Here is a 27950-nt window from a genome sequence, read left to right as displayed (position 1 = left end):
CAAAGTAGTAAAAAGTTTAAAGCTCTCTAATGAATAAGTTGTATTATTATCTGAACAAAAACAAACACTACAGGCACACCCAAGAAATTTCATTTTTAAATAAACCATAGCTTTTTTCATTTTTCTATTATTTATTCTGTTACAGTTGTCTGTTTTTTCCCTTTTGCCCCCCTTCACTTAGTCCACCCCTCTCACAGTCAATCCCCTCTCCATTGTCCATGTTCATGAGTCATTCATACATGTTCTTTCCCCTTCTTGCCACTATTTCCTTCTTCCTCTCCTCCTCCCCTCCTACAGCTACCAGTCTTCCAGTTTTCCATGTCTCTGGTTCTGTTTTTCTCATTAGTTTATTCCGTTCATTAAGATCCCAGTTATAAGTGAGGTCATATGGCATTTTGTCTTTCTCCAACTGGATTATTTCAACTAGCATAATAGACTCCAGTTCCATCCATGTTTTTGCAAAAGGTAGGAATTCTTTCTTTCTGCTGCATGGTATTCCATTGTGTAACTGTACCACAGGTTTTTTCCAATCCACTCATCTACTGATGGGCCCTTGGGCTGTTTCCAACACTTCGCTATTATAAATCGTGTTGCTGTGAATGTAGAGGTGCATAAGTTCTTTTGAATTGGTGTTTCAGGATTCTTAAGGTGTATTCCCAGCAGTGGAATTGCCGGGTCATAGACAGTTCCATTTTTTTAATTTTTGAGGAAATTCCATACTGTTTTCCACAGTGTCTGCACCAGTCTGCATTACCACAAACTGCACTAGGTTTCCCTTTTCTCCACATCCTCACCAGCCCTTGTTGTCTGTTTTGTTTATGATGACCATTTTGACAGGTGTGAGGTGATATCTCATTGTGGTTTTAATTTGCATCTCTCTGATAGTTAGTGATGTTGAACATGTTTTCATATGTCCATGGGCCATCTGTATGCCTTTGTTGGAGAAGTGTCTATTCAGCTCCTTTGTGCATTTTTATATTGGGTTGTTTGTCTTCCTGGTGCTGGAAGTGTTGAGTGGTATATGTTCTTTATATATTTTGGATATTAATCCTTGTCTGATGTATCATTGGCTAACATGTTCTCCCATGCAGTCAGTTTTCTTTTCATTTTTATGATGTTTTCTTTAGCCATGCAAAGCTTTTTAATTTGATATAGTCCCATTTGTTTATTTTTCTTTATTTCTCTTGCTCTAGGAGGCATAACAGAAAAAATATTTCTATGTGGATGACTGAAATTTTACTGTCTACTTTTTCTGCTACAACTTTTATGGTATCATGACTTATATTTAAGTCCTTTGTTCATTTTGAATTTATTCTGGTGTATGTTATAAGTTGGTGGTATAGTTTCATTTTTTTGCATATGATAGTCCAGCTCTCTCAACACCGTTCATTGAAGGGACTGTTGTTATTCTATTATGTGCTCATGTTCCCTTTGTGAATATCAATTGATCATAGAGACATGGGTTTATTTCTGGGCTCTCTATTCTGTTCCATTGACCTATCTATGTGCTTGTTCTTATGCCAGTACCACACTGTCTTGATTATAGTGGCCTTATAGTATAGTTTAATATTAAAAGTTGTGACCATCCAACTTTGTTCTTCTTTTCAAAAACATGGCAATATTTCAGGGTCTTTTTTGGTTCCATATAAATTTTTGTATTATTTGTTCCAGATTGGTAAAATATGTCATTGATATTTTATTAGGAATTGAACTGAATCTATAGATTGCTTTGGGTGGTAGGCATATTTTAATTATGTTAATTCTTCCAATCCATGAACATGGAGTATGCTTCCATTTATTTGCATCTTCCTCAATTTCTTTCTTAAGTGTTCTATAGTTTTCTCAGTACAGGTCTTTTACATCCTTGGTTATTTTTTTCCTATGTACTTTATTATTCTTGTTTCTATAGTAAATGAGATTATTTTTCCTAGTTTTCTTTCTGATAAGTCATTGTTGGTGTATAAGAATGCCACCCATTTCAGTATATCAACTTTGTATCCTACTACTTTGTCAAATTCAGTAGTGTTTTGTAGTGTTTTGTAGTAGTGTTCAGTAGTGTCAAATTAAGTAGTGTTTTGGTAGAGACTACAGGGTCTTCTATGTACATTTTCAAGTCCTCTGGAAATGACAGTTTTACTTCATCCTCTCCAATTTGGATGCCTTTTATTTATTTTTATTGTCTAATCACTGTGGCTAGAACTTCCAGTGCCATGTTGAATAACAGTGGTGAAAGCAGGTACACTTGTCTTGTTCCTGATCGTAAGGGAAACACTTACAGCTTTAGCCAATTGAGTATGATGTTGACAGTAGGTTTCTCATATATGGCTTTTAGTAAATTGACATACATTTTCACTATTCCCGCTTCACTGAGTATTTTTATTATAAATGGGTGCTGGATTTTATCAAATGCTTTTTCAATATCTATTGATATGATCATGCAATTTTTGTCTTTCAGGTTGTTTATGTGACCTATTACATTTATTAATTTGCAAATGTTATACCATCCTTGCATCCCTGGGATAAATCCCAATAGATTGTGGTATATGACCTGTTTAATGAATTGCTGGATCTGGATTGCCAATATTTTGTTGAGGATTTTAGCATCTATGTTTGTCAGAGATATTGGCCTGTAATATTCTTTCTTTGTTGTGTCTTTACCTGGCTTTGGAATTAGGATAATATATGCCTCATAGAAGGAGTTTGGGAATCTTTCCTCTTCTTGTATTTTTTGGAATAGTTTGAGAAGGATAGGTGTTAATTCTTTGAATGTTTTGTAAAAATTGCCCATGAAGCCATCTGGTCTTGGGCTCTGTGTGTTGAGAGTTTTATGATTACTGCTTCCATTTCACTAGTTGTTATCAGTCTGTTCAGGCTTTCTGGTTCTTGTTTCAGTTTTGGGAGATGGTATGTTTTCAGAAATTTGTCCACTTTGCCTAGGTTGTTCATTTGCTTTGCATATAGTTGTTCATAGTAATTTCTTACAGTCCTTTGCATTTCTGTTGTATCGGTTGCTATTTCTCCTCTTTTGTTTCTGATTCTATTTATGTGGGCCCTCTCTCTTTTATTCTTGATGAGTTTGGGTAAAGGTTTATCAATTTTTTTTTATCTTCTCAAAAAACCAGCTCCTGGATTCATTGATTCTTTCAATGATTTTTTTTTTGTTTCTATGTCATTTAATTCTGCTCTAATCTTGATTATTTCCTTCTACTTGCTCTGAACTTTGTTGTTGTTTGTCTAGTTCTTGAAGATGTAGGGGTAGGTTGTTTGTGAGATTTATCTGTGTTTTTTAGGTAGGCCTGCATGCTATGAACTTCCCTCTCAGGCCTGCCTTCTCTGTGTCCCATAGGTTTTGAGTTCTTGTGTGTTCATTTTCATTTGTTTCTAGACATGTTTTTATTTCTCTCTTGATCTCATTGTTAATCCATCCATTATTTAATAACATGTTATTTAGTCCCCAAGTATTTGAATGATTTTGAGTTTTATCCTTGAGTTTGGTGTCTAGTTTCAAGCCATTGTGATCTGTAAAGATGCTTGATTTGACTTCAACATTCTTGAATTTGTTAAGGCATGCTTTGCGTCCTACCATATGGTCTATCTTTGAAAATGATCCATGTGTGTTTGAAAAGAATGTATACTTTGCTTTGTTAGGGTGAAGTGTTCTATAAATATCAATTAAGTTCACATAATCTTGAGTGTTGTTCAATGCCAAAATATCCTTGTTGATTATTTGTTTGGAATATTTATACATTGTTGACAGTGGGATGTTAAAATTTCCTACAATGACTGCATTGCTGTTGATCTTCTTAAGGTCCTCCAATATTTTTCTTATGTATTTAGGTACTCCTATGGTGCATATATGTTTATAAGGTTATATACTCTTATTGGACAACTCCCTTAATGCTATGTAGTGACTTTCCTTGTTTCTTGTTATGGCCTTTGTTTTGGAGTCTATTTTATCTGATAAGTATTGCTACCCCCGCTCTTTTTTTAATGTCCATTTGCTTGAAATATTTTTTCATCCCTTCACTTTCAGCCTGTGTAGGTCTTTTGTTTTGAGGTGGGTCTCTTGTAGACAGCATATATATGATCATGTTTTCTTATCTACTCAGCTACTCTATGTCATCTGATTAGATCACGTATTACATTTACACTTAAGGTTACTATTGATAGGTACTTGTTCATTGCCATTTTTTCCCTTTGTACCTGTGCTCCTCTCTCTCCCTTTCTATTTCTTCCTCTTCTTAATGGAGTCCTTTTAGCATTTCTTGTATTGCTGGCTTGGTGGTGATGCATTCTTTTAATACTTTTTTTGTTTGGGAAGCTCTTTACTTTGCCTTCCATTTTAAATGAGAGCCTTGCTGGATAAAGTAGTTCAGGTTGTAGGTCCTTGCTTTTCATTACTTGGGGTATTTTGTTTCAACCCATTCTGGCTTGTAGTTGAGAAGTTCTCAGAAGGAAGTTGGTAGCCTTCTTAGAGCTCCCTTTATGTTAGTACCTATTCCTCCCTTTCTGCCTTTAGGATTCTCTCTTTGTCTTTAAATTTTGTCATTTTAATCATAATGTGTCTTTCATTTGGGCCATATTTTTTGTCTCCTAATTTTGGCAGCCTCCCTGTATTTGTTTCTGTGTATTAGGTAGAGCTGATTTTGCTCTCTGTCTTAGTATTGTAGCCTAACATAAAAAAGTACACCTGTAAGTTGGATGGGGCAGAGCCTTAAGTATTCACCTGAGTGGGGCAACCTATGTGAACAAGTTCGATGGAGACACATGTATGGTGTTGCCACTCTGTGGGTCTGTGTTGGGAAGGGCTCGGTAAGAGATAATGCCCCGTGCCTGGCCTCTGGAGTTTTGTCTGGGAGGGAGCTCTCCTCTGGCTCTCACCCTGATGCCAGACACTTCAGTCCCTCCCCTTATGCCACTGGTGCCCACCAAGCCATTGTCCCAGTGCTGAAGCCCAGATGTAGTAAGTCTGCCTAAGTCCTAAATCCATTGCAGACCCTTTAATAGGAGATACCTGAGAATCCCACAGTTTCTTCTGTCTCCTCAACCTCCACTGTTTTTTAAGCCAGAAGTTGTAGGGACTTATCTTCCTGCATTGAAACCCTGGTTTGGGGGGCCTGGTATGAGTTTGGGATGCCTTGTTCCTGATATATCCCTCCCAATTTTTATACATCACACGTGGGTGTCAGACTGCCCATTCCACCTTTCTGTGCTTCAGTGTCTCTGTCCCTCCTACCCATCTATATGACTGTGATTCCTTAATTCCTTGGTTGTCAGACTTCCATACTGCTTGATTCTCTAACAATTATGGGTGATCATTGTTTAGTAGTTTAGTTGTAATTTTTACTTTGTTTGTACAAGGAAGTGAGCCATGTTTACCTAGAGCGCCATCCTGACCAAAAGACACTCTACAGTTTCAAGTTCATATGATACCAGATCTGATATTGGCCTTTCATCCATCAATAACAAGGCTACTGATTGAATAGAAAACAGTCTCTTTTTTTGGAAATCTTTATTGTATAATATACTCCTAGGTAACTAAGAGAATCGATTTGCTCTTCATATAGTTTCAAAAGAAAGAAATGACTAAATACACATCTGTCTTACTCTGTAATTATCAGCTGCTCTTTCAGAATATCATACCCATAGGTCTACAACCTCACTAGGACCTGATATACAGATTCTGTCTTCACATACTGGCTCTGTTTGCACAAACTTGGACTATAATCCATTCATATATGTACAGAGTCAAAGGGCTTGGAAAGTCAATTCTTTCTCTGAATTTAATTCAGTTCTATCTACATGCATTAATTCTTTGTGTGTATGTGTGTGTGCATGTGCACATGCCAGGACCTAAGCTACTAAAAAAGCGAATGCGGTAAAAATCTCAGCTAACAGGGATGATTGATAGACAGAAATAAAAAAGCAAAAAGGATGCTTAGAGACCAGTGGTCATGCAGAAGCTCTAATTGCATAGTCCTGGGAAGTAATTGGACAGGTAGGGAGGGAGAAGCCTGGAGAGTTTTGAGAATGTGGTAAAGGCCTAGATCTAAATGCTGGGCAAACTCTTATTAGCTACATGGTCTTGATTATAGATATTTGTTACTTGTAATCTCTAGTTTCCTAATTTGTAAGATGTCTATTATCACCATTACCATCATTGTTTTCATATGGTTATCATCATGACTGTCATCCTCACAAGATTTTACAAATTCAGGGAGAGAATTTAGGTCCAATATAAGCTGGGTTTTTATAATACAGAAGGCAGGCTGGCTCCCTCATCTCAAGACCAGGATAAACAATTTTATCTGTAACATGTTTGCAGGTCTGTGAGTGTGCTCTGAAGGAAGGCTTCCCAAGTTGTTCGTCAAGAGGAAAAGGGAACTACACAGAAGTAGGGGCAAGCCATGAAACACATTTATCTCCACATTTATTTTTTATAGTTCCACATGTTGATCAATGTTCTGTATAAAAATTTACCTGATCAGGCCTATGAAGACTACAGTTCAGAGTAGCAAAACATGACATCACCCTGGACATTGTCCTAGAGTTCTGGGTGATGTTTAGTGAAGAAAGATGTATTTCAGTATTTTTATTACTATTTTCCTTGTTAGAAAAAAATAAAACAAATTTTTTTTCAAGAAACAACTCGTAAAACATATTTGGTTTATCTTGTGCAAGACCAGTTGGTCAGATTGAAAGCTGCTTCTCGCTTGGGGCACCTTTCACAGCAAGCTGTCTCTCCGGATCTGTCAGTAAGTGTCACTGAAGCTGTTTTCATCTGAAGTAGGGACATATCTGAGTTCCGCCTGCCATGGGTTGAAATCACCTTTATTATCCGAGCTGTCCATCTGGTGAGTGTGCTGTGTATTTGTGTGTGTGTGTTTTCTTTTCCATCTCTCCCAGTCCATTTCCAATACTGAAGGTGCTGTAGGAACTGATAATGGAATGACCTTGAGGCCAAAAACATGCGGAGTGAGTAACGTCCAATAAAATGGACTATGACAGGTATTTCATAAAAGAGGTTTGTGAACAGATGACTTTTTACAAAGAAAATAAACTAACATTGCTTTGTTGTTCAGGTGCCAAAGTGATTTGCTTTTCTCTGCTCTAGCAAATTCTGATTGACTTTTTTCTCCTGTGAAAAATGAGGAAAAGGAGAGAAAAAGATTGCTCAATGTGATCCATTCACTAAGAGGGCAGACCATTAATAGTTTTTTTTCCTTCATGTTACTACTTTTATTAACACTAATGGAAGAGAACTTCAATTTGCTTAAACTTCAGGAATAAAAGCCCCATCATAATAAGTTAATATTTATTGAGCACTTACTACATGCTAGTCACATTACCACTTAATTCGCAGGTATTATCTAATTCATATGCTAACTCTGAAAAGAAACTAAAGGAGTTTAAGCAATTCGCCCAACATTTAGGAATAAAGCTGAAATTCAAACTCAAATATCTCTGATACCAAAAATCTGTGCTTTTAAATGTTGCTTCTGTTCCAAAGTCCTCACTGTTCCTTACTGGAGGTACTGTGCCAGGTACTGGTGAAGAATTAAAAATAGAACAAGGAAAAGATCCAGAAAATAAACTCTTATGAGAAATTGAAGCAAATGTGCAGGCATCAGCATGGTACAAGCTGGAGCTGGCAGAGTGGGGACCATAGAGAGTTGGGGAGGATTTACCTGTACAAAGAGACTTATAAATCTGTAGAGTAAACCAACGGATGCCATAGGGAAATGCAGACTCAAAGTGTCTGTTTTTCTGATATTTTCAAGAGAAGCTAAATATCCAGTTTTTTTTCAAGAGAAGCTAAAAATTCAGATTTTTATGGCATACAGGTTGAGATGTAATCATTTCTATCTATCTATTTATCTATCTATCTATTGTCCAGCTGTCTATTTACCTTCCTTAAAGGACTCTACAGGTCAAACCAAATATATCTTTGAGGTATTAAGTTATTGGTCCTCTAGTAAATACATGTGGAACAGAGAAATGATTATGCACTTGACATTAGAAGGGGTAGGTTTGATTCCCACACTACCACTTATTAGCAATAGGGAACTGGACAAATTCATTACCTCTCAGTGCCAGTTTTCTCATCCGTTGGAGGTAGAGAGAGTATTACTAAACCAGTTAATTTTTTTTTAATATTTTATTATTTATTTATCTTTAGAGGGGAAGGGGGGGAAGGAGAGAGGGAGAGAAACATCAATGTGTGGTTGCCTTTTGTGCATCCCCTGCTGGGAACTGGCCTGCAGGGAACCGGCCTGCAACCCAGGCATGTGCCCTGACTGGGAACCGAACCACGATCGTGTGGTTCGCAGGCCCGCGCTCAATCCACTGAGCTACACCAGCCAGGGCTAAACCAGTTAATTTTATGTAAAAAATTAAATGAGGTAACATTTGTGAAGCTGATAATTCAAGTTTAGTACACAGTTGACAGTATTTTTATTTTCTGTTTTGCCATCCAACCTGGAAGATGATTAATCCATAAAAGCAAAGTATTATTTGGTGTGGAGTATCCAGAATGGCTTACAGAGAATGGTGGCATTTGAGATGGACTTCAGAGGAGTAGTATTCTTTGAATAGGTGATGCTGAGGGGAAAGTTCATTAATAGCAAAAATACTATGAATAAAATCCAAGTGCTAGGATTATTTAGGGAGTGTACAATTCTTGTTTGAATGATATATAGTTTTATGTAAGTTCTTGGCTGAAGATTCAACTTAGAGCATATACCATGGTCACATTACAGAAGACCCTAAATATCATGGTATGGAAAATAATAATGATTTAGAATACAACAGAGAGTCATTACTTTATTGTTGTTATTGTTATTATTGTTACTAAGTGACATGATCAAATTAACTTGAGAAAGATTAATCTTGATGCACCATAAACAGTGCATGTTAGGGAGAGACAAGGAGTGAGAAGAATGGTCATGAGATGACTCAGTTCAGAAGATGCTCAGTGAGCTATAGTGAGTGGGAATGAAGAAGAAAATCTAGATGAAAGCAACCCTGTGAGGTTAGTGAGAGTGACCTTAAAGTGGCCAATTCTCTTGTTGGCTGCAATTGTTGATCAGAGAGAGGGGACAAGAAACAGAGAAGAATCAAGTGGGACTTTAGACCTTTGAGGACCTAGTAGTGAAGGGACTCTGCGATCCAGGTGGTTTCAAAGTGTCATGTTGGCCACTCCCTGCTTTTGTGACCTAGGGTAAGTTACTCCACACTTCGGGTACCAGATGTTTCCTGTGTCAAATGAGAATAAAAATGCCTACTCTGGTACTGTTTTCAGAATTAGATGAGATAAAATGAGACAACAGATTTCACTAGGATAGCCCTGACATACAAGTAGTCTTAATAAATATCAATTCCCTATTTCTCCCTTTACATCTTCCAAGGGAGATCCTTGGAAGAAGGTGTAGTTTTCCATTTTCCCCCTTTGTGTCCATAGGAAGTGCTTGACCCTTACATCACCCAGTTATACTCCTCTTGCTCATTTTCAAATCAGCAGATGGTAGCAGGAAGCTGAGGCTGAATTTAACTTATCTGTCCCCTCAAAGAATTTCACAGGAGCTGTGGTTTTTGAGATGAGTAAGTTCAGTGCTCTATTAAAAACACCCAGATCTGTGCATGCACATTTTAAATAAATGGTTTCTCCTTCCCGGTGGATTTGGACATTGCCTCAAAAAAGTTTCTTGAGTTCAAAAATCCAGGAACCTCAAAAGAAAATTAGACATCAGAAGATTCCTGGAATGTGTGCACTGCCCAAACAGGAAATGAGCCATTTCTAAAAGTTTGTCTTACAAGGTCTTGTACTCCGGGCATATGAATCCTGATTCTAAATTGCTTTTTGTGCAGAACTGATGTAAGTGTTTTCTTATAAAATCTGCTAGAAATTATTTTATGTTAAGATTACCTAAGGTGTCTCCAAAGGCCTGGTGATAATGTCACCCTGTGACTAGATGGATTTCACAGCAAATTCAGCACGTGTATATGCACACACGAAAAGCAAAAAAACAACTACCACCAAATACTCTGTGATTTCTGTCTTCACTGTCTCTTCACAAAGGAATTCATAAATTCCACAGCCTACAGCATCTAAGAAAAATGTTGCTGTCTTGCTCCAGCTCGGAAGCCCTTCTTTTATTTCATTGATTCTAAAATGTCTGCACATGGCCTTTCATTGGACTTTCTTTACCAATGTTGATAAACTAATTGCAAAAAGAAAATCTCAATATCTCTATCTACAAATGCTCATATTTCAGACTTGAAATACAAAATCCTTGGTGATTGAATTTTGGTAGTGCTCGCTGCTGCCGTGGCTTACTTGTGTTTGTGTTTGGGTAGGGCTGGTTCTCAAGGAGGACCCTCTTCTACTGTGTGCTGTACAAATATGCCTGCTGTCATAGATTTGTATATTTGTAGTAATGTGGTTGATGGGAGAGATATTGACATGAAAAAGATGAGTTCAATGCTTAGTGCTACCTAGAAAAGGCTTTCCTACTGTGAATAAATGAATGGCTCTCAGATTAGTTTCTAGATTACCTAATTAGACATTCTCCTCAAACACCCACTCACAGATCTATTTCATGCCCACTTAGGCATGGGTTTTGCTATGATTCTGAATAGACTTCAAAATCCCTTTTGACTTACAAAAGGCAGGCAAACACAAAGTAATCTTGTGGTGCATTTGCAGTTGCTGAATATCTGCCCTAAGTTCTGGCATATGGCATCTGTCTCTCATCTATTCTCCTCCTTGGCAGCGAGACCAGACATGAAAGAAGTCCCTGGATAAGGTTCACATCTGATCAGCTGCTTCTCTAGGGGGACCACTCTTCACATCTGTTGCTCTGGACTGAGTCATTGGCAGTAACCAAAGGATGGAAAATCCACTTGTCTGCATTGGCAGCCAAGAGGACAGGGAGTAAGCAGACTTCCAACCAGAGCATGAAGCCAACTGGCAGGAGGGTCCACTTCTCCCTTTCAGGATAAAGTTATACCTGGCAGGGGAACTATACTCAGGGCACTGCTAAAGTTAACACCATTTTCCCCCAAATATTCTTGAACTTTTGAACAGTATTGTAGAAGAGGCTACTTGGATAAAATTTCTCAAACTACTTGGGATTATATTATATATAGTAAAAAATTAAAAGACAACATTATTAGACAATTACCATGCAGTAGCACCATGCTGAACACTTCAGAGAGAGTACTCTGTTTAATCCTCACAACAGCGAGGGAGCTATAATTATTGTACCCACATTTTAGATGAGAAAATAGTCTCAGAGAGGTAAAATGACTTGCCTGGGTGTTTATTCTTAGATGATGTGTATATTTTTAAGTCTTCCCAACATTCTAATAGATGCCTTAAATGCTGCAGAGTTCATCAGGAACACTGTGCAGTAGTCAAGGCAGATGCGGATGTGCCCATCAAATTGATGGGGAAACAGGTAAGGAGGGTATGAGTGGCTTGCTCCAGATTCTACTGCTAGGAAATCTTGGAGTTGAATTCACACCAGGTATTGCAATTTCCAGTAATTTTTCCCCAGTATAGCTGGTGAAAAATTCACAGCTTTTCTAAGGTAAAAGAAAAGGTTTGTGACTAGTCTGAATATGTCAGAAGGGGCATGGAGTAATTTGGAGTCAGCCAGATTTGCCTCTTTAAAACTGGCCTTTTTAATCTGAAAAACAAAAACAAAAACAAAACCCAAACAAATAAATAAAATAGGGATGAAAATACTTAAGTCTTGATGAGGATTGGCAGTGGTTGTCAACATTCTTTTTTTTGGAATTATATACCAGAAACATACCAGTTTCTGGTATATAATAGGCACTCAAAAAAGCTGGAGCTTCTTTGTTTTTTAATTAAAATGAAAGAGTGCTGAAGAAGCCAGAAGTAATATGAATGCACTATTGGTGATAGAACTTTCATTTGTTCAGTTGCTCACCAATTAATGTGTGCAGTGATTATTGGATTCTTACCATAGATCTGTCCAATGTAAGAGATTACATTTATGTTTGCCAAAGAATCACGTAGGATTCTGATACCTCCCTCTCTCATGGCAAGAAAATTGCAAGATGGGTTCTCAGACAAACATGTTTTAACAAGTAGGGACCATTACTCAATATAACACTCAAGATTAAGTTCTGAAAACAGATGTCGCTCTAGATATTTTAAGCAAGAATGGACTGAATACAGGGAATCAGGGGCTTACAAAACCATTGCATTGGTTGAAGAAATGGAATATAAGCTGGGCCTCCAGGAATGACTCCCAAACTATACAACTAACCCATAACAAAACGGATACACTTGGAGCACCTCTGGAGCTCTCCCACACCCCAAATTGCCACCACTGCTGTGCCACTGCAGACACCCAAAGCATGGAGAAAGTAGAGCAGAGAATAAGAAATCAGGTCAAGGTGCCTCTGCCACCACCACTGTTGTTGCTTCCCCAGCCCCCCATGAAGCTAGGCATGGGATGCTGCTGCAGAGAAACTCCATGTCCCCACAGTGTGCCTGCACAGACACAGCCGAAAAGAGAAGAAAAATGCCCTGTCTCAATTCTGCCTCAGATCTCAGGCAAATGCATGTGATACCACTTCTCCACCCAGGATGCAGCAGATAAATAAGTTTAAGAAATATTGTTTTGGGCTTAACTTTTACAACTCTCCCAAGAGGAAAAAAAAACATGGGATAGAGGTTGATTAAACATTGAGCACACTCAATTAATTATAGGTGAATGGCCTTTTTCTAGACCAGAGCCTGGCTTATGGTATTCACATGGCTGACTTACTACATGATCTTGGGAAAGTGATATCACATAATTAACCTTTAAGTTACTTGTTTCTAATAAAGAATGAAAATCTAAAGTTGTCATTGTGAAGGTGATATAGGATTATGTATTGCTTAAACAGAGCTTAAAATATATATTGTCAGTAAATGATAGCTCTGTACAAAATACAAAGTATATATGGAACTTATCACAGTGTACAATAAGTGCTCAGTGAAAAGGTGTGTTGTAAGTGTGAATTGCATTATTTGGGGAAAATTATGTTCCAGCATGTATTCCAAAAATGCATTATGTCCCAGGATTTGTTTCAAGTGTTTTATTTACCTTATATTATTTAATATTCTCTGAGTAGAGTCCTATTATAATTTATTTTAAGGAAGAAAAGTAATCTTATGTGAAGGTACAGGAGTCTAAGTCATTTTCTAAATATAGAAAAATTTTCATGGCACTTTGGGTGATTAACATTGTAAGTGTGATTGTAAATATAGAACTTTCAGCTCTAATCCTGGTTGTGCTACCACATCCATAAACTGCCATGGGGAGAGAAGATGCCCTGCCCTTGTTAAAACAAGTTGTTCAGGGCATGGGATTCAAATACACCCAGTTGAAGGTTCACTTCAAGCCTATCAAATAACTGGAAGAACCTGGAGAAAGGGGGCAATTGTCAAATGTCCCATAGATCAGAATGACAACACTTTCTGGCACATCCGTTGGAGGTTACTTTAAGCAGTCAACCCATCTACCTACACGTTTTTGAATTTGTAAATTGGGACATTAATGAAGCCATTTCTGTGTTCATTGATTAAATCCTGGAACTTTGATGGGCCAGGATCAATGAGAACAACGGCATTTGTATGCTCACTGTGTAAATTGGCATTGCTGACCTCTAACACATCATTTTAACACAGGACTGTGAAACTAAATTTGTAAGTCCAACTTCAAACCCCATGATGCCATTCCAGATACCCAGCTAATACAGTACTAGACCATGACTTTGTCCGGTGTAGTGAAATGTTTTGCTTTGTCAACTCAACATGAACTTAAAAATAATATAGAGAGAGCAATAACTTTTGTTTTATGTAGAATAAAGTTCAGTTCCCACCTTAGTCACTTTTTATCTCTGGGATCTAACATTTTAAATCCTCAGTGTTGTAGGAAAAATGGGCATACCTATCCCCTAGGTTGTTGTGAGTATGAGAGTCTTCAATGTTTATAAAATCAATAATAATAAGGTAGCGAGCATGTAGTTAATAATAATGTTGCTATTGTTCTTTTTATCAATAAAATGCTGCAGTATATTTCTTTGTGTGCTTCAGTTAAGACTATATTTATTCGGTATTTAGTTACATTCCTAGGTAAGTCAGAAAACTTTGCTTCCAAGAAAGTCAGAGTACATTTTTCTGTGATAATATTTAGCCTGCAAAGATGGAGAAAGGTTGCTCAAATTAATGAGCACATACTATCCAGAATATAGGAGGTTAAACAGAGATTCATTTGCATTCTGCAGAAGTAGCATTCATCTGGAAACAGTTGGCTATTACATAGTGGCAAATGTCCTATTTCAGTGATGTTTTAGAATAGGATGCATGGTCCTATTTGGGGTAAATCACCTCCTTAATGAAGTCCTTCACCTCCACACCAGCGAAATCAGAATTAATATGTTCTTTCAGCTCTCTAAAAAATGCAAACTTGTGTATAGAGGGAATGTGTTGTGAATAAGATGGGATTTGGAATCAAAAGACTTTGAGTCTACTGTGGGCTTGAGAGTATATTTGAAAAGTTCCTGAAAGCCTTTGAGCCCATTTCCTTACCTATGAAATGGTAATAAAATGAAACCTGGTTCATCGATTTTTCTGTGAGAGTTAGAAATAAACCAAGATCTCCCAAAATGATGTGGGTGGTTGAAAGTTCAGCCTCTGAAGTCAAATTGCTAGTGTTTGACTCTCGGCTTCACTATCAACCAACTGACCGACCTTGAACAAGCTACGTAACCCCTCTGTAGGCAGCTTTCTCATGTGAAAAAAAAATTAAAGAGAGGGGTAAGTTTTATGACCCATATGATATTAAGAGGATTGTTAAGGGGATTAAATGAGATAATGCACATTAGGCATTTATAGCACTTACACAGTAGTGAGGAGAAAATATGAAGTACTGCTATAATCATTTTGGTGAATCAGTTGTTTTTACTTTGACCCTTCTTGCATTTTGCTAAATAATGATTGACCTCCATGCTCGTCATCCTAGCTAAGACTCAAGTTCCTTGAGGATAGACATGATGTCATATTCATCTTTATCATTCCTGCAGTCGGCATGTCTTGCAAAAATAGGGGTTTGTAAATGCTTATTAAGTAAATAAGTAATTTTGAGATCATTTTAGACAGAATTTGGGGCAAGTGACCCACACCTTTTGATGCACTTTGACATTTGTTTTTGATGCCCTGTGGTACATCAGCTTCTGTGACACATGCCAGAAGACAACAGAAAGAGTGAGTGCAGCTACGTGCTGGCCTGGAAAATGCCCATAGTCTAGTTGGAAACCAGTAAAGAAACAGATCTTTAAAATTTAAGAAAGCTCAATGCTATCTCAAGGTACTTTTCATATTTTCCGTGGCCATTTAGGAGCTCATATACATGGCCTCAAGTAACATATGTATCTCTTCATCTACATAAAAGTAAACCAGGCAGGCAGTAAAAAAGCATGGCTTCTCATCTTTATCAGCCTTATATTTGCTGTATAATTTTTGGTACAAAAACTAATCAGCCTCCCTTGGATTAAATTATCTATCTATGAAACGATCTGTGACTTTATGTCTTAAGTCTTTGTGAAGGTCATTTATTTCAAATGCATTCACTTAGAAATCTAATAATAGTTTTCCAATGTGCTTTGCTATGATGCATATTCAAGAAATAAATATTAGGGTCTAGCTTGGCATTCTTTACTTAAAGCCCTCTAATTACTTTCTGTACACTCAGAATAAAATTCAAATTCATACTGTGGCCTACAAGTTGCTGCATAATTAACCCTAACTTCTACCATTCTCCCTCTCTGTGCAGTTCCCTCTAGTTATGCCAGCCTGCTCACTGTTCCTCCAAACCTCAAAACCTCTGGGTAATACCCTCTGCCTGGATGACTCTATCCTCAGATACATACATGGTTCACTGTTGCCTTTTGGGAGGCCTTTGCTAAAATGAAACCACCTTAAAATTTTCTTTTCTGAGCAATTCATCTAAAATTTCTCACCACTTTACCCTTTTACACAGTTTTATTTTTATTTGTGAATCCTTTCTGTTCTTAATTTATTTATTCATGTGCCTTGCTTTGGTTCAGTGATTTAAATGCTGTGAGAGGGGTGGACTGTGGAGGCTGTAAGGAAGCTACATAATCTGCCTGAAGGTTTGAGGAAGGTTTTCTGGAGAATGATTGCTGAACTGACACTTTATGATTAGGTAGAAATTACCTTAGCAAAGGGAGATGAGAACTCTATTCCAGGATGAATGAAGACCAAGTTCAAAGACTCAGAGCAGGAAGGGAAGCATGAGCACTTTTGAAGAATCGAAGGACAGGCATTGTGGCTAGAATGTTGTGTTTTCAGGGGGAAGGAAGTGAGGCAAAGGAGGGTTTTACATGGTTTGAGTTGCAGACCAGGGGCAGACCATGGACCATATTAGTAAGTTTGACATTATTGCAGGGGGAGTGGAAACCATTGAGAAGTTTAAAGATGAATGATTCAATAAAATTTTCTTTTTTTAAGATCCCTTTAGTTATAGGATATTAAATGTAGTGTGACAATGCTGTCACACCACAGATAAGAAACAGGGAAGACCAAGGTGAGGGAGATAGTAGTGAAAGTGGAGAGAAGTAAATGTGTCCAAGAGAAGAAGGCATGTGGTAATGGCTTAGAAATTTAGCGATGGAAAGAAGGAGGAATCAAATGTGGAACCAAGATTTCTGGTTGGATCCATAGCCGTCATTTACTGAGGTTCAAAACACAAGAAGATAGATGTGTTTCAGTAGAAAGATGGTGAGTTTTGTTTTAAGACTCATGCAATACTTTCAAAAGGAGATGAATAAAATATCTCTAGTTTCTCCCTCTGATTATAAAATATTATATTGCTTTTTCATATTTAAGATGTAGTTACATTTTGTCTAAAATAAATCTTTCCCTGTGCATAAATTTATATCATCAGTGCATTAAGTATTTGCTAATGTCTTTATTTGTAGGCATTTCAAGTGAATATTTAAGCTGCCTTAGAATTTAAAATTATATAATTAAAATAGATTCACATATATTATACTAACAGAACAGTTAACCTTGCTAGGCTTCATGGATCTAATAGAAATAAAATATTGCAGAGCCGAATATGTTTGGGGCTAGAAGAAATAAATGAAGATTGCAGTCTAGCAATGTAGTTAAGATACTGGGAAATATACACAAAAACTTCCATGCAATGAAATAGCCTCAATATCACACCAGTAATTTAAGAAGCTATCATTATTTTGTATATGCTGTTTTACCTTCTTAGTGAATGAACTTATCTTCTCCATGGTCTCCATCATTGTTATAACTAACAATTACTGAGCAAATGCACCAGGTATAATGCATTATCTCTGTATGTCTTCATAATAGTCTTATGAATGGGCACTATGTCATATCCATATTACAGAGGAGAAATATGAGACTTGAAAAGTTTATCATATAAGATCAAAAGGAAATATGTGGTGGCACCAGGTCTGTCTGTATGATTTTTATACAAAAATCATTATAGTACGTGTAAATGTCGTTACAAAGAAGCTATTGTAACTAATAATCTATAGCACCTCACTGATTGCCTACTCCTTTCCATATATACTTACTTACTTAATTTCACCTGTGAGGCAGGTATGTACATATTGAGGAGGGGACAGCATCTACTTTAGAAGGTTACTGTTAACATTAAATAGATTTTCTACATATAAGGTCTTTGAGCATTGTCCGGCATAGTAAGCACCATGGGTGTGCTAGTTATATGTATAATTATCACCATTATTCCAAATATTCATATCAACAGCGAGAGACAAGCGAAGTAACTTGCTTAGCATCACACAGTCAATGACGGTGGTTGAGCCAGGTTTTAATCCTAAACCTAAATAATCACAGGGGTTCAGGAGTGTCCAACCCACAGCCCATGGGCCGCATGCAGCCCAGGATAGCTGTGAATGTGGCCCGATACAAAATTGTAAGTTTACTTAAAACATTCTGAGATTTTTTTGTGATTACATGTTACAATGCATGAAATGTGCGGCCCAAGACAAATCTTCTTCTTCCAGTTTGGCATAGAGACACCAAAAGTCTGGACACGCCTGGTTAAATCATCTTCACACAGAGCTTTATCTTGAAGAATTGATTTCCTGTGTAATAAATGGCTTATGTTTGGCAGTCCTAACTAAATGACAAAATCCAAGTTTTATTATTGTTGTTTGCTTCTTTGTTTGATGATAACCACATTGTGGAGGTATAAAATTGTGTTAAATACATTTAAATATGTATTCATGTCACTATGCACTCATACAGTGTATAAGTCACTGAGTGATTTAAACACACACACAGACACACGCTGTCACATTTAGAAAAATGTCTACTTATGAATCAGAAATGCAATTTATGGTGAGAGTTCCCAAAGCTGTGAGCTTTATGGGAAAGGGCAGGCATCTGTTTCATACATAATTGGAATTCACAACACAGTGCAGTTATTATGCATCTGTTAAAGGCCAATATTTATTAGAATAAATTAGAAATCACAGACATTCCATTTGGTTAAAGGAATCCCTTAGTAATCTGCAACAGTGTTGGAGAAAACTGCTAGGGAAAAAATAATGAGGGCAAATCGCAGGCAACGACAGATCTTTGTGCTCATGAAATGCTGAGTATTGTTTAAGAATAATTTTATTACTTTGTTCTTGTACGTAACCAGTATTATTGGTGTTTACTACATTCTAGGCAGTATTGTATGAACAAATACATCCTAGAGATACAAAAACTTTCAAAGTCTCTTTCTTAACGGAGTTTATGTTCTAGTGGCCACTAACTAGCCTTACCACTTCACCTGTTATTGACATCCTTAAAATGGGAATAATGCAATTGACCATGTGGAGATTTGGGGTAACAACTAAGAACAAGCATGTATAAAGCCTCCATACACTCATAAAATGCCATGTAAGTTAACAATAATTATAAAACAAGTGATCCAATTAGAAAATGGACAAAACACACGGGAAACTTTCACTGAAGAAGATATACAGACAGCAAATAAGCACATAAAAACATCTTAAAAATGACTAATGAGTCATTGGGGAAATGTATTTTAAAACATAATGAGATATTGCTACACACCTATTAGAATATCTACAATAAAAAATAATGGCAGCACCAAATGCTGCAGAGGATTTTGAGAAACTAGACCACGTACACATTGCTGTTGAGAATGGTGAACACAGTCACTCTGAAAAGCAGTTGGACAATCATTAAAAAAATTAAACATGTATCTATCATATGAGCAAGAAATCACACTACTAACCATTTATTCCACAGAAATAAAGACTTGTATTAACACAAAAATCTATCTGCACATGTTTATAACAGCTTTATTCCTAAGAGTCAAAAATGAGAAACTATGTAGATGTCCTTCAATGGGCAAATGGTAAAGCAGACTATGGTATATCCATACCTCAAAATACTACCGAGTAATTTTAAAAAGACAAACTACTGATAACAACAACCTATGCAGATGTCTGGAGAATTATGCTGAGTGAAAAGAGCCAAAGGTTATATATCATATGGTTTCATTCATAATAAATGAAAAATGAAAATGAAAGGAATGGAGAACAGATTAATATTAATGCCTTCCAGTAGGTAAGAAAGGGCTGAAGATAGAAAAAATGCCTTTGGCAATGAAGAGGCAATATGGGGGATCTTTGGTAGTGCAAGTGTTCTGTGTGTTCACTGTGTCAATGACGGTATCCTTGTTGTGGCATTTATTACAGCTTTATAAGATGCTAACATTAGGAGAAATTGGATGAAAGATACAAGGATCTCTCAGAATTGTTTTTCACAACTAAATGTAAATCTACAAATAGGAAAAAAATAAAAACAAGTTTAACTTAAGAAAAATTACTTGCATCAAAGCTGTGATTGTAAAGATTAAATTAATTATTCATGTAGTATTAGTACTTGGCTCTCAAAAACTGTCAGCTACTTTTAGTTTCATTTTTTAAGAAATACACTAAAAATAGACAAATAAAAGAAAGTAACAGTGTCCAAGAATATTCCCTAGAAGTAACAATGATCTCAAAGGGGACATTTGTTGGGTAGGGAGATAATATTATCAGACAGGCTAAGTAAACGTTCTTTGGAGAACTGAATCATTTTATCCATTTTTGTTTCTTTCCATTCTACACCATGGGATCAGTGAAACTGTCATTTATTAGGCAGCTATTTTTTTTATTAGACCAGATGTTACATAAAACACAGTCTTACTTTGGGAGCACTTATTTATTTATCAAGGTGTGTGTGTGTGTGTGTGTGTGTGTGTGTGTGTGTTAGACGATATGTGTTCTTGGTACTCAGGCCACACTAGGGAATATAGGACAGAAATTCCTGCCACGGTGGAAATTCCCATTTTAGTATCTGTGTTCATGTCTTAATGGGAGAAAGATATAGATAAAAATAAATGACAGTATGCTTTAGCAAGAAGTGAGAAATTAACTCTGATATTGGAAGCTGACCTGGACAGCATTGGTTTCTGCAGGAAGTGCATCAGTGACAGACTTTGACAGAAGTAAAGAACTTCACCCAGAGGTCCAGAGAGGGGGAAGACTTCTGGTGGGCAGAGCAAGCAGCATGTGTGAAGTCACAGTTACATGAGAGTGTACACAAAGAGCAGGTGATTGAAGACAAACAGCCAGGCCAGGTAGCAGAGAAAAGAAAGGGAACCAGTAGGAAAGAATTAGGGATAAAGGTGAGGAAAAAAGGGTAATAAACTGAGTATCAGAGAATTTTGAAGGTCAACTCAAATGAAGGCATTTTAAATTGACTGAGAAAGCAATGGAGAGCCAATGAAGTGAATGTGGCAGGAATTGGACAGCCACTATAAAAAAAAAACTATCAAAATGTTAGGACATGATTTGTTCTTAATAGACCTATGGTAATCTCCAGCAATTCCGTCGTCCTCAGAATGGTAGTACATTTTGTTGGTTGGTAATTTTCCATTAACCCCCTAATTACTGACACTCTCTAAGAGGCATACTGGTATATATATATATATAACCACCTGATTATGGGAGATTTGAGGCTATTTACAGTGTTTGTGAATGCCCTCTGCCTCTGTTTCCTTCCTGTCACACTGGGGGCTTTTTGTTGTTGTTCAAATAATAAGACAAGTATTAGAAAAAGCTGCTATTTGTAATAGGTTCATTTTAAAAACATGTCTTGTTTTTCCTTTTGAGTTGTTTTGCATTCATCTCAGGCTGCAGTACCTGATGCTATTGTAGATGCCTTTCAGCAAAGTTTCTGAAATTTAGCCCTTTTCAAATTTTTTGTTTATCTATGAACTGCCACATTCATTTGCCTATTCATCATTCAGCAGGCATCTCTTGAGAACCTACTAAGTGCTAGGTCTTGTTCTGTTCACAGAATCCCCTGATAGAAGGTAGTCTTTATTTTCTAAAGGTGCACAGCCATGTGGAGAGACCAGGGGATTTGATGCTGTATGTGCCGTAGTAGATCTGGTGCAATCTGTGGGAGCACAGGCCCAGGCACTGATCTTAGAACAAAGGCATTGGGGAGACTGCTTTGGAGGAAGCAAAATCTCAGAGTTTATCATGTGTTAAGGCAGGTGCCAGGCATTCTGAGCATTCTGGAAAAAAGCTAGGACCAAAAGAGCTTGATCCTTCAGAAACTCACAAGAAGGCTCCAGCTAGTGAGGCTAACTTTGGTGTTGCAGAAGATGTGGTACTCAAAAGGGAGGTATGGATGAGATGCTGAAGAAAATTATATTCCACCCTTATCATTTTGGACCTTACCCAAAAGGAAATGTGGACCTTACTGATGAACCATTCTGGCAGGGATATATAGCATAGAGAGCTGGGCATTAGGGTAATCATTGTGGCTTCCCCACCTTTTCCCTGACAGGCCTATATTCTTCTGTCAACACCTCTCATCAGCTTCCAAAGCTGGATCTCCCACAGGGTAAGGTCTCAGTCTGTTTGCATTCTGGTGCCAGGTACTTTTCCACTGAACCTCAGCTTCCTTCCCAGAGAGAGTCTTCTGAATACCTTACTGATCATAGAACATAGGAGATGCTGAGCTGCTGATTGATTTGATTTCATTCCACCGAATTACATGCAATTTCATGCCTCCAAGTGAAAGACATTTTCTGAGAATTCTCCAATCTCTCTCAATTACTTAACTTTATATATTTATCCCCAGCTTTATTGGACTCTAAGTAACCCAGTTCAGGAGAAAATATGTGGCATGTGAAGCTCTTGTCATCAGGATTCAATAATTACTTCGATTAGCTCCCTCAGACTGTTAGATGCTGTTCCAAAGGGATGGAGGCGGTGAAGATTAAAGCTGGGTCATGTTATAAAACCAAAAAGTACTGCAGATGCCAATACACCCTTCTACAAGGAAAGAAGGGGATAGTTTTTCTTCACAATAAAGAAAATACACTTTAGGAGTAAGGTATCAGGATGACTGCAAAAATTCAATAGATAAGATAGATAAGTGATAGGAAAAATAACTTTTTAGGTAAAGATATATGCCTTAACATTTTTTAAATTATTAAAATAAAGCATTTCTCAGATAAGGTCAAGTTGAAGTGGTTCATCATCACCAAGCCCCTATTATATGAAATGTTAAAGGGACTTATGTAAGAAAAACAAGATAAAAAATATGAACAGTGAAAGGGCAGCAAACTCACAGTTATTAACAACCACACCTAAAACAAAAGCATATTAAGAGGACAGCTAGATCAGGAGTGGAACCATAGAAATGAAGATCACATGGAGAGTTAGCAACAAGGGAATGGGAGTGGGGAGATGGTACAGAGAATAAGTAGCATAGCCAGTGGGTAGAAAATAGATGGGGGAGGGCAAGAGTAGTGTGGGAAATGTATAAGCTAAAGAACTTATGACACATGGACATGAACTAAAGAGGGAGAATGTGGGGGTAGGGGGTGTGCAGGGTGGAATGGAATGAAGGAGGGGAAATGGGACAATTGTAATGGCATAATCAATAAAATATATTTTAAAAAACAGAACAAAACATAATTTAAGGAAAATGCTTTCTTATATTATATTGCTAATATTTTCAAGCATATACTTTAAAATATCTGTTTATAAATTAACATTAACAATTTTATATGTTAGACTACATTTGTATGTTTTTACATAAGTTTTATTATTTTAGAATATATTTGGATTTACAGAAAAATTTCAGACTTCCGGCCAAGATGGAGGAATAGGTAGAACAACCTCCTTGAACAACCAAAATAAGGACAGCAACAATTTAGAAACAAAATAACAACCAAAACTGAGAGAAAATTGAACTATATGAAAGTCCAACAACCAAAGAGTTAAAATAGGCACGTTCATCCAGACAGGTAGGCAGGGCAAAGTCAGGCTGCCAAGCAGAAGAGGGGTAGCAGCACAGGAAGCAGTGACACTGGGCACTCAAATCAATGGAGTGGACCAGAAGAAAGAAAGAAACATTCAACCAGAACAGAATGAAGAAACAAGAATTCAAAAAAATGAGGAGAGGCTTAGGAACCTCCAGGACATTTTTAAACATTCCAACATCCAGATTATAGGGGTACCAGAAAGGGAAGAGGAACAGCCACAAGTGGAAAATTTATTTGAACAAATAATAAAGGAGAACTTCCCCAATCTGGCAAAGGAAATAGACTTCCAGGAAGTCCAGGAAGCTCAGAGAGTCCCAAAGAAGTTGGACCCAAGAAGAAACACACCAAGGCACACCATCATTACATTAGCCAAGATTAAAATGAAGGAGAGAATCCTAGAAGCAGCAAGAGCTAAGGGGACAGTTACCTACAAAGGAGTTCCCATCAGACTGTCAGCTGATTTTTCAAAAGAGACCTTACAGGCAAGAAGGGGCTGGAAAGAAGTATTCCAAGTCATCAAAGACAAGGACTTACATCCAAGATTGCTCTATCCAGCAAAGCTTTCTTTTCGAGTGGAAGGGCAGATAAAGCACTTCTCAGATAAGGTCAAGTTAAAGGAGTTCATCATCACCAAGCCCTTATTATATGAAATGTTAAAGGGACTTATCTAAGAAAAAGAAGATAAAAGACATGTATAGTAAAATGACAGAAAACTCATAACCACACCTAAAACAACCACACCTAAAATAAAAACAAACTAAGGAAACAACTAGAACAGGAACAGAACCGCAGAAATGGGGATCACGTGGAGGGGTAGAAACAGGGGAGTGGAAGGAGGAGGGGGGAAAGGTACAGAAAATAAGTAGCATAGATTGCAGGCAGAAAATAGACAGGGGGAGGGCAAGAATACTATGGGAAATATAAAAGCTAAAGAGCTTAAATCACATGGACATGAACTAAAGGGGGGAATGTGGATGGAAGAGGGTGTGCAGGGTGGAGGGGAATGAAGGGGGAAATGGGACAACTGTAATAGCATAATCAATAAAATATATTTTTAAAAAGAAAAATTTCAAAGATAATACAGAGAGTTCCTATTTACCCCACATCTACTGTTCCTTATTATTAAAATCTGATTTTAATATGTTACATTCATCACAATTAGTGAACCATTATTGATTGATAGATTATTATGAACTAAGGTCCATACTTTATTCAAATTGACTTAGCATGGGTTGTTTTTATTTATATATATTTTTTGTTTGTTCACCTAATGGTCTTTTCTTGTTCTGGAAGGCCATCCAGGAAGTATTATGTTTACTTGTATCTCTTTAGGGTCTTTTTGGCTATGACGGTTTCTCAGACTTGGAAAGCCTCCGTACTTTTGAGTAGCTCTGTTAAGATATTTTGAGAAAATATTTCTCAGTTGTGATTCGTCTAATGTTTTCTCATGATTATACTGGGGCTATAGGTTCTGCCAAGAATGACCACAGAGGTGAAGTGCCACTTTCATCACACTCAATCCAGAGGACACTCTGTCAGCATGTCTTGTCACTACAGATGTTAAATTTGACCACCTGGTTGAAACAGTATTTGTTGAGTTTCTCTACTGTGGAATTTTTCTTCCTCCTCTCCTTCCTCCTTTCCCTATTTTTCCCTTTAGAAAAGGAGTTATATACATAACATACAGTATTAAGAATTGAGGAGTTATGCTCCGTCTCCTTGATGGAATAGCTACATAAAATATTTGGAATGCTTCTATACAGGAGATTTTTGTCTACTTCCTCATTAGTCAATTACTTATATTAATATGGGCTCATGGATATTTATTTTATATATCCAGTACTACTTTTGTTTTATTTTTTGGCTCAGATTGTTCCAAGTTTGGCTATTAAAAACTCCTGTCAGTTGGATCATGTGTCTTTTTGACATAACTCCGTGTGTGTGTGTGTGTGTGTGTGTGTGTGTGTGTGTGTGTGTATGTGTGTATTTCATCAGTTCTTTACTTTCTGGCACTGCAATATTCCCCAAGCTCACTTGGTATATGTCTAACCCAGTCCTAGAGTTGGTTATTTCTCCAAAGAGTCCTGGTTCCTTTTATTGGAGAATCATATCATAAACCAAGATATGAGTAGTAGGTGTGCTTGTTGCTACTGGGGTGTCATTGCCTCTAGATCTTAGCTAACAGAAAAAATATATATGTGTGTATGCTAACCTATGTATTTACACATATTTATAAATATTTTTATGCATGACCATGTATATTAAGCAAAATATGAGTTTATACTGATGGCTCCAACTCTAATTCATTACCACATAGATTCCAATAGCTTCCTCCCCTTGCTTATTTGTTGTCCTCTCACACTAACAATAAGAAAACTGACTCACTTTTTATCCATTTGCTTAGTCGTTTAGTTCCAGTATATGTGCACAGAACTACTTACCCCAACACCAATTAAAGAACTTTATCAGCTAGAATACAGTGCTTATGTACAACTCCATGCTATTTTTATGTTTCTTAAATAAAAACAACTATCTTAAAGATATCCTTTCAAGTCAATAAATAAGACCTAAATATTATTCATATATTAAATGAATACACACACACACATATATATGTGCCATGTTTAGGGATTTTGTCATGTCTTATAAGCCACTATAAGAATTTTGATATTTTCTCTAAATGAGATGAAAAACTATTGGAGAAAGATGGTTCTCTAAAATTTTAATGGGCCTTTTTAGAAAGATAGAGAGAGAGATCAATTTGTTGTTCTACTTATTTATGCATTCATTGCTTGCTTTTTGTATGTGCCCTGACCGAAAGTCAAACCTGCAACCTTGGCATATCAGGATGGAACTCTAACCAAATGAGCTACGCAGTCAAGGCCCTAAACTTTTAAAGATCAACCTGACTGTTATATATCAAATAAAGTAAAGAGAGGCAAGGGAAGAAGTCAGAAGACCAGGAGGGTGGCTATTGCCCTTAGCCAAGAGATGGTGGTGTCTTGGGCCAGGGTGATAACTGTAGATTATAGAGAGGTGGTCACATTTGAAAGATTACACCAGTATAATTTGCTAATAGACTGTGGATATGGGAAAAACTGGAGAACTTTAGCCTTAGCTATTAGAAAAAATACGGATGTCAGTTGCTAAGTCTGCAGGGGACAAAGAGTGTTTTCTTTTTTCATTTTCTCTTTGGTGGGTGGTGATAATGACCAGGAAATATATATTTTTCATGTTAAATTTGAGATAGTATTTTTATATTTAAGAAGAGATGGTCACTAGGTAGAAGAGATGAGGCCACACCACGGTATTGTTGCTGATGGAGATGGGGCTCTTTTCCAAAGCTGCAAGGAAAGCATTCCAGGGACCCGTGCATGGGGGATAGTGGGGTGGTGTGCGTTTATTGTGGAGATGAAATCAAAGGACTGCTCCTGGGTTCCCAGGGTTCCATCACCATTCGTCCTGCCTTGGAAAGTCCAGTCTTGTCTTCATCAAGCACAGTATAAAGGCCAAGGTCTAAATTTCTGTGTGATTTGTTCAGTCCATATCAAAGCTTAGTTCAGTACAGCCTTTATCCCCATCTGGCTACCTTAGCTTCTGTTCCTGGCTTCACTTTATTGCTGTACTCAGGCCTACACTTGGAATCTGTGAAGCCGTTAGACCCCAGGCATCTGCTAGGGCCACATAGCTGCTGTGGAGAAAGAACATGCAAGAAAAGGGAATGAGCACGTGTTACTGAGCAAGGAAGGGTGAGAAAGAGAGCCTCTTTCTTAAGTCTAGGTTATATTATTTCAGGCTTGGGAAGGACCAGGCACCCTTCCAATCTAACAAGTCAATTTCCCAGTATTTCACCGGACTGGTGCTGGGTCCTCTCCCTAACCAATCCATTTCCTACATCTTCCTGGGTCCCATGTTCCTTATCCAATTTGATTCTTTTCCCAGGCTATACTGACAGGCCTTTATAGTCACTACTTTAACTCTTGCTGTACATGCCTCATAGTAGAAGCACCTCCCACTGTGCCATCTTTACTTTTGCTAGGCATACCTCCAGGAGAGGAATTTCTTCTCTGTTGTACAATCCCTCATCTGGTAATCTGCAGGGAATAAACTGGTGGTTCCCTGGGGAGTGTGTGAAGCTGTAGCTTCCTAGTGAAGCAGGGCCAATATTGAGCCTGCTTTCTAGATTATTAGGCACTTTAATGTCTGATTCCTTTTGCTACCTTCTTTTATTAATATTTAGCTACCTATGCTAACAGTATCAAATAATCTATTTAAACTGACTAAAATCATAGTTACTGGGACACTGAATAGGTCTTCAGAGTGAGAATGTTTCCTATAACAGGGGCTCAACAATTCAAGTCTACCCCCTCTTCATGATAGTATTATTTATCCTGTATAAAATCAACACTTCCCCCACCCATAATTTCCCCCATGGTATACCTACCAAGACCACATCCTGCTCAATAGTTTTTCTTGTGATAATATTTTAATGAG

This window comes from Artibeus jamaicensis, unplaced genomic scaffold (genome assembly GCF_021234435.1).
Source record: "Artibeus jamaicensis isolate MK-2021 breed Jamaican fruit bat unplaced genomic scaffold, CSHL_Jam_final contig_64, whole genome shotgun sequence".
Lineage (NCBI taxonomy): Eukaryota > Metazoa > Chordata > Mammalia > Chiroptera > Phyllostomidae > Artibeus > Artibeus jamaicensis.
The sequence above is the reverse complement of the archived record's forward strand: the minus strand, read 5'-3'. Positions refer to the sequence as shown.